The sequence below is a fragment of the Maylandia zebra genome, linkage group LG2 (genome assembly GCF_041146795.1).
Source record: "Maylandia zebra isolate NMK-2024a linkage group LG2, Mzebra_GT3a, whole genome shotgun sequence".
NCBI lineage: Eukaryota > Metazoa > Chordata > Actinopteri > Cichliformes > Cichlidae > Maylandia > Maylandia zebra.
Genome location: NC_135168.1, coordinates 33,956,624 through 33,964,995, shown reverse-complemented (window position 1 = coordinate 33,964,995; position 8,372 = coordinate 33,956,624). Strand labels below are relative to the sequence as shown.

Below are 8,372 nucleotides of genomic sequence, written 5' to 3'. Positions count from 1 at the left end.
TGCGCGATAGATTCGCACTTGGCAATAAGGTGCTCTATGGAAAAGAAGGATGGGAAAAATTTATATTTTGTGTTCTTCTTATTTCAGTTAACTACTATAGACTTCTAATTTGGGTTAAAAGAAAAGGAAAAAACATCAGCTAGGATGAAGATACCCTTAGATGTTACAGTTTGGACCATAAATTAAAAAAAAAAAAGCGAAGCAAAGACAATTTTTTATTTTTTTATTCATAATTTGTGACTTGCACTTTTAAATGACAGCTAGGGACTGCATGAGAATTGTCACATCTTTTCAGGGGTTTTAGGGTATTCAGTATCAAATTCATTAACATTGCAGTGAAGTACGTAAATGCATTGCAGAAAAAAAAGAAAACCAGCTGTACATGTTCCTTATAACATCTACACGGCTTTGAGTTTAGGAGCAGCAGTGAAGTTGTCCTGTGAGCCATCTGCTTTGTCACTTTAGTATCAAAATGATAACAGATAACAAACTTCTTTCAGCTGCTCTCTGGGTGGCCACACACACTTCTACACCAGATGGAACATGCAGCTCCTCGAGCATGTCCTGTTCTGCCCAGGTGGTCGCTTCCCAGCAGTCACCCATGGTCTGTTCACACCCAAGGCACCAGTCCCAGTAGGTGCTTCTGCCAAGTCACTGATTCACCTCACCTGCTCTACTCTCAGGTCCTGGATAAAACTAATTTCGAGTTTTCGTGTCCAGAATCTTAATCTCTCTTCCTGAAAACACACAACCCAGGGTGAGGGCCAGATCAAAGAATTTAGAAAAAAAATTAAAGTTTGGCTTTGTGGCTCTGCCCCCTCGTCACAGTGGCCCTGTACAGCTGCTGTGTTACTATGCACAGGAGTGACAGTCAGTTTCATCATCTATTTCAAGGAGACAATCGTGATGTCATATGTCATAGAACAGGGACATCATCTCCACATAGACACACTCACCATGTAACAGACAATGCAAGGTTTAGTCTTCATTTCAGTGATTTTAGGTTGGAATTATGGCATTATACACTTCTTATTTTTCTTACATCAGTCACAGGATTCAGTGACGTCATCCACCTTAAAGGTGAAAGTGCAGTCGGGAGTGCATGAAAGCAAAAACACGATTACACAAGTTATTACTGAAATAATCACAACTGATCCTTATCCTGCATTCTGTTAGATCCCTGAACTTTAAAACATAACAGCCACATTACAACAGCATGTCTGTAGGTGTTCTCCAGGTTCTAATCCTACCAGAAAGAGTTTAGAGCTGTTGGAGCAGCTTGATGATCAAATACATTTTTCTCTCCATCTTCAGGGCCTTTTATCCATGTTTGCTTAAAGTCTGAGCTCAGCTCTGACATCGATAGCTGTAGAAAAAAAAAAGAAAAGGTTTTAAAACCACCATAAAGTCTCTTCAGCATATAAATTAAAATTGCGGTCAGTTTAGAGCGTTGAACGTTTGCTAACATGACATACAGAAAGATGTTTTTATGAACTTTTGTTCAGTGACTTTGCTCTGCCAAATACTGGCCAATCAAAACTGTACAAACAATAACACAACACATCACAAAATGACAACATCTTCACCCTGGGAGGATTTTTTCAAAATGTCACTTTACAGTGATCTAAAACACTCTTTATGTGTGGGAAAAAGGCCAAACTCATAACAAAAGGTGTATTTATTCTGGTCATTATGTATTCTGGACAGGCCTGTGTAGCAGACCTAGAACTGTAGTCAATCTCATGGCAACCTCCATTCGCTAGAGGTTGCTGGAGGTTGTTTGCTGTTGCCAGTTGAAATTTTTGCAATTATGGTGCTGGCTCCACCAGACCTCCATTTCTGGCTTGCATCACAATTTCACCAGCACTTGTTAAGCCTGTGTTTACAGACATGTCAACGTTTCCACGCAAACTACTGGCAGCCTCTGCAACCTGCTATTGACCAAAATGCGACTGTTAACATCCTTCAGCAACCATTTGCCAACTGGTGCATAAGGTAACTACAGCACACACATAAAAAACCTGCTTCTGTTTGACTCGTCACTTTCTTTCATATGGTTACAGGTTACTGGGATAATTTCATAGAACGCATGAATGACTAATTATTCTAGTGCCACGTATGCTTTTCTGTGTATGACAGCGTAAAAGTCTGCTGTGACAAAGGTCTGCTTATATCTATAAAGGAAATGTAATTTTCAGGTTGTAATAATCCCAAAAAACAAGAACCCTAAAACAATGTACTTTACTATGCAGTGCTCGTTTCTGGCTTGATAGAGAACAGCACTCAGTCTCTATTACTGGAAGAGCAGGACTGGCTCACTTGAGCCAAAGAAGCTCAAGGTAGCATCATAGATTTGACCAGTCAGCCGTGTAGAGCACTAAGTCCTTCATTTACTCCCCGCGTTCCCCTGTCTGCCAGCTTCACGTCAGTGACCTCCTGTGCACAAAAACATGCTCTCAAACACACAACTTCATGCACAAAACACACCGTGCAACCACACAGACGTGTTTTATGAAGGAAGCGTGTCTGTTCACGTCTTTTTCTGTCTGTCTGACACACACGCACAAACACATCGACAAGCGCACGCATCCTTTTTTGCCCGACTCGCTCACTCCACCCCTACACACACATTATTTTTGCAGCCTTGAAAAGCTAAATGGTGTGAAGTTGAGTGTTGGTCCATCTGTCTCCTAGGTGTTTGGAAAGGATGAGAAAGAGAGTGAACAGTGGGAAGAACAGGGGGTAGAAAGGTTGGAGGAAGAAAAAGGAATCAGGGATTGGGGTCAGGTCCATTAATATGAATCATCAGCAGAACCCCACAGTGGATCCATCTGTGGTTGTACACCGCCCAGAAACAATTCACAGCCTTGACAACGGGACATTAATAGGTGAATTGGGAAAGAAAAATACTTATGCACCGATTCCTAGTTCAAGGTTTCTACTGTATTAAGATAAGATAAGATAAGATAAGATAACCTTTATTAGTCCCACACGTGGGAAATTTGTTTTGTCACAGCAGGAAGTGGACAGTGCAAAAGTTATGACGCAAAAATTAGAATACAATAAGAATAAATACAGTACACAGCTGTACAGAATAGAATAAAATAATATACTATATACAGTAGAATAAAATAGAATAAAAATATACAATAAGATAAAAATAGAATACAAATGCTATATACAACTGAGTAAAAATACAACGATGCCAGAAAGGATTATTGCACTTAGTGTTATTGCACATGTGTGGATGTGTGTGTTTGTTCAGTTAAAGTCTTTATTATGGAGTCTGACAGCAGTGGGGAGGAAAGACCTGCGAAATCTCTCCGTCCCACACCGTGGGTGCCGCAGTCTCCCACTGAAGGAGCTGCTCAGTGCTGTCACAGTCTGCTGCATGGGGTGGGAGATGTTGTCCATCAGGGATGACAGCTTAGCCGCCATTCTCCTGTCACTCACCACCTCCACTGGGTCCAGAGGGCATCCTAGAACAGAGCTGGCCCTTCGGATCACCCTGTTCAGTCTCTTCCTGTCCCCAGCAGAGATGCTGCCGCCCCAGCAGACCACACCATAAAAGATAGCAGAAGCCACCACAGAGTCATAGAAGGTCTTCAGGAGTGGGCCCTCCACCCCAAACGACCTGAGTCTCCGCAGCAGGTACAGCCTGCTCTGCCCTTTCCTGTAGAGGGCGTCTGAGTTATGAGTCCAGTCCAGTCTATTGTTCAGATGAACACCAAGGTACCTGTAGCTGTCCACAGCCTCAATGTCCATACCTTGGATGTTCAGTGGTTGCAGTGGAGAATGCTTGTGCCTGCGGAAGTCTACCACCAGCTCCTTGGTTTTACTGGCGTTGATCTGGAGGTAGTTCAGCTGGCACCAGTCCACAAAGTCTTGAGTCAGTCCTCTGTACTCCTTGTCGTCCCCATCAGTGATGAGGCCGACTATTGCAGAGTCATCAGAGAACTTCTGCAGGAAGCACTGGGTGGAATTGTGGGAGAAGTCTGCAGTGTAGATGGTGAAGAGGAACGGAGCCAGAACCGTTCCCTGTGGGGCCCCCGTACTGCAGACGACCCTGTCCGACACACAGCCCTGAGTCCTCACATACTGTGGTCGGTCGGTGAGGTAGTCCAAAATCCAGGTAGTGAGGTGATGGTCCACTCCAGAGTTCTCCAGCTTGTCCTTCAGAACCGAGGGAAGAATAGTGTTGAAGGCACTGGAGAAATCAAAGAACATGATTCTCACAGTGCTTCCAGCGGTCTCCAGGTGAGCGAGGGAACGATGTAGGAGGTGAATGACGGCATCATTAGAGTCTTTTCTCACCCACTGTGCCAGTGAATGCAATGCAAAAATCAATATATCCTGGAGTAAAATCTAAAATGACTCAAGGATTAGTCCTGAAATGTGGTAGTTTTATTGTAAAATATTTATTTGTTATGTGCTGGATATAGTTTTTTGCAGTTAGCTTTAGCCTTTCACTAAAGAACAACACATTGTTACTGCCAGCTGCTGAAATACTGATGCTCATCAGGAACTCCTTCATGTCTGCTTTAATTCAAGGGTACAACCTTCAGACCTGCAAAACACATGAAGCTGGATGGATGGCTCTAACAAGTTTTTTTTTTAATTTTAATTTTTTGACTTATCATTTTCTGTTGCTATTTAAGTTCAGGCAGAAAAAAACTTTTCACAATTTTTCTGACATTTGCTTGGTTATGACATTTGCACATCATTGGTTACCATGGCTTTGTATCCTATGACTATGACATCAGCAGAGCACTTTGCCCCGTGGTGTCTGTTTCAGATGTTAATGGATTCCCAATAACGTTACCGGACTTCCCTGCATGCTGCAAAATTAAACAAGAGGTTGTGTGTTACAGTCCGATGCCTTTGGGTCCATACTAAGTACGTGACATTTTGGAAATGAGAAAAGCTTGTAAAAATGGTCCCTGAAAAGGCAGATCCTGGTGCAAATTTATTCAGCACTTATTTAAATTCAGTTTTCTGTCATTTCTGTCTTTTTCCTTTCCACTGGCACTCAGATTCTTTCACTACAGAGATATGCTGTTGTAATAAGTAATGCATAACTTGGTTTTGCATTATCCTGCTCAAATAAGACCTTCCCCAAAAAAGACATGGTGCTTCAAAACCTGTATATATTGATCATCATTAGAGAGGCATTTACTGATATGCAAGTTACCTACATAATGTGCATTTACTCCATCACAGATCCTGGCTTTTAAACTGTGTGCATATTCATAGCTGCATAGCTGTTTTGTTCTTTAGCCCACAGCACACAGTGTCCCTGATTTCTAAAAGGTTTTTCAGATTGTTCAGACTCCTGGATGGTTTTTCTTCAATTCAGTCTATTTTAAACGAGCTGTGGCCCAGAAGACATAGATGCATTTCTGGATATTTCATCTTTTTTTTTTTTTTGTTGTTCTTTGAACTGGCAGATTTTTGGGGAAATGTTTATGAGTTCAGGAAGATTTGACTTTCAGCTTGGGCCCTTGTATAGACAGCAATCTTTATAATTGTACATAGAAAAATGAATTTTCAAACGTGATATTTCGAAAATTGTCTATCTAAAAGTGTCTGTCTTTACTACAGGGAGTTTTAGGCTCTCATGGTTGCTCTTTTTACACCCAAACATATTATGGCATGCATTTTTATACCATTGTGTCAAAAATCCTTAACCTGCATTATGTTTTTGAATTGTCTGATCTGATTCTAAGAACTGAGGCCTTGACTCCATGACAAACAAAACACTGGGACCTCAAAAATGAACTCGTTAACTCTGACAATATCTGCAATGAATGTGTAGAAAGACAAAATTATTACATTAAGGCATTTTGTATCAAAAAGGTTAAAGATCAGGTTCAGCTGCAGTTATAATGTTCTGCAAAAACAAACAAACAAACAAACACAAAACCTTTTTGGCCATTATTCAAAGAAACAGTGAGCATCGTTCACATATGGCTGGACACTAATCATTATGGCCCAAATTCCTTTAAGAACTGTGAGGCTTTAAATGTGAGGCTTTAAATGTCATTTGCATTTCTAGCAAACAAATACTATCTATCTATCTATCTATCTATCTATCTATCTATCTATCTATCTATCTATCTATCTATCTATCTATCTATCTATCTATTAGGGGTGCAACGATACACAAAATTCACGGTTCGGTTCGGTTCGATACTTTGGTGTCACGGTTCGATATTTTTTCGATACAAAAAAAAAATGTTCATGCCTTTTTAATTTGTCATTTATTAAAATTATAAATATATATTTTAACTCAAAAGTACAGTTTTTAAATTTAACCCTAACCCTTGTGCATGTTTTTTATTTTGACAGCGAATGCGCACCTGCGGACCACTTATGTGCAGCCCTGGTTATTTAGCTCGTCATATTGCAGCCACAGAAATTCTTTTGTCCATGAAACCATAAAGCTGCACTTTCTTTTTGTCTGATTTGTCATAACTTCTCCGTTTTGTGGTAAGCTTTTCTTTGGCTGTCACTTCTTCACCCTGACCTGTCTTATTTGGCTCAGCAGAACTAAAATATATATCCTGCTGCTTTTACACACGCACTCACATAAGCTCAGCGATTCTCTGCGCGATCAACCTCTCACATGTTTAAGCTTGCAGCGGGAGATTTCACTTGTCATGTTTGCGTAGTAAGCTAACGATTAATAAGACGATGTCAGAGGAATTGGTGCACAAATTATCATCACTCACAGATCAGTACTGTCGCTCTCTATACACAGTTCGCGCGATTGCAAAGTGAAAGCAAAAAAACAAGCGCAAATTCAAACGCGATTTCAATATGTCACATATTGACAGTGGCTCACCGATGCCAATGACATAATTACCCAGCTACATTTCTGAAAGAATGCAAAAGCATTGACATATATTTTTCCTTCCTACAATAGCCCGACAGGCAGGGAAGAGATAGATTTTGGTAGCCCGACTGAAAAAAATCGCTAGCCCCGGGACGTCGGGCTAGCGATATTGCGAGCCCTGTATCTGATTGAGGAATCACTCATCTTTGGAAAAGAGAGTTTATTACAGAGAAATGTCTCTTTCCAAAATAAAAGCTATACTATCCGCTTCTTCTGGGCTATATTCTCAGCAGCATATTAAACATATCAGGTCCCCATAAGGAGAATCATGTGCTAACGGCTGTCTAAATGACTCGGGTAAAGTTTGTAGCATGCGTGCTTGTTGTTTTTGTCTGCTTCCACTTGTCTTTGCACTAGGATGATGTCGGCGTAAATGTGCAGTCATATTCGTTGTGTTCCCACTAGTGCTTTCAGGTTAATCTCGTTGAAATGACCTTAATGCCACAACACGGCAAATCTCCGTTAACGAGCTACCACCGATCGCCCCGTGCATGGGGCTAGACGGCCAACGCGTTAACGAGCTAACTGCGCTAACACACTAGTTCCCACCCATGTAATTGAGCATTGCATGGCACATCCAACATACTGTTTTACTTTAGTCCATGACTCGCTTACCTTCAGGGTCATACGTCACATGAAAACCAAAATAATTCCAAACGCCAGATCTGAATGAGGGTGGGGGAGGTCCATGTTGCAAGGAGAGCTTAACTTCTGTCTCGCTAGCTTGCCCTGCGCTCTTCCTTCTGACTATGCTGTCTGTGTTGGGCGCTCAGTGGATCTGCGTTCGACAGTGCAGCCTAGGCGGAGTAGTCGAACGCAGATTCACTGAGCGCTCAACACAGACAGCATCGTCAGAAGGAAAGTTGATAAAATAAATTACAAATTTTGTATTGTTCGATACAAATGCGTACCGAACCGAAAGCACTGTATCAAACGGTTCAATATCGATACGAATATCGTTGCACCCCTACTATCTATCTATCTATCTATCTATCTATCTATCTATCTATCTATCTATCTATCTATCTATCTATCTATACTGATCATCTTCTTTTCTGGATCAAAGCATTTTTAATGTTTTGTAATTCTTTATATAGTGGAAACACAGTTCCACAATCATTGGACATTTTCAGCGTCTACAGTCATTCCTGTGCAGCTATGATCTCCATAGACTACAGCTCACAAGCTCACAGTGTCCCAGTTACCAAATATTTGAACACTTCAGAAAATAATCACCCTCAATATTTTAAATATGGATATGAAGCTCAGGATCAGAACTTTTTCATAACAAGTGATGCAAACCATGCAGCAACATATGAGTAACCTTTCCCGTAGTTTGGTCAGTTTTTGGGCACATTCTTCCAGCCATATGATGGTGTTTGGCTCTCCCATCAGGGGCCCTCAAGTTGAACTTTTAGATATTTGAGAACAGTTTAACCCTCAACATACATCTTCCTTGTACTAATGTGTTTATATC

The 8,372-nt window shown here is 41.1% G+C and overlaps 1 long non-coding RNA gene across 1 annotated transcript; it reads right to left on the bottom strand.

The window, feature by feature from the left end:
• Window positions 1-268: 268 nt before the first annotated feature.
• On the bottom strand, window positions 269-7,747 carry LOC143413922 (uncharacterized). Its single transcript, XR_013094485.1, has 3 exons — window positions 7,511-7,747; window positions 1,251-1,366; window positions 269-737 (listed from the first exon to the last, which is right to left on the bottom strand). It is a non-coding gene; the product is annotated as an uncharacterized LOC143413922 (long non-coding RNA).
• Between the last annotated feature and the right edge of the window lie 625 nt (window positions 7,748-8,372).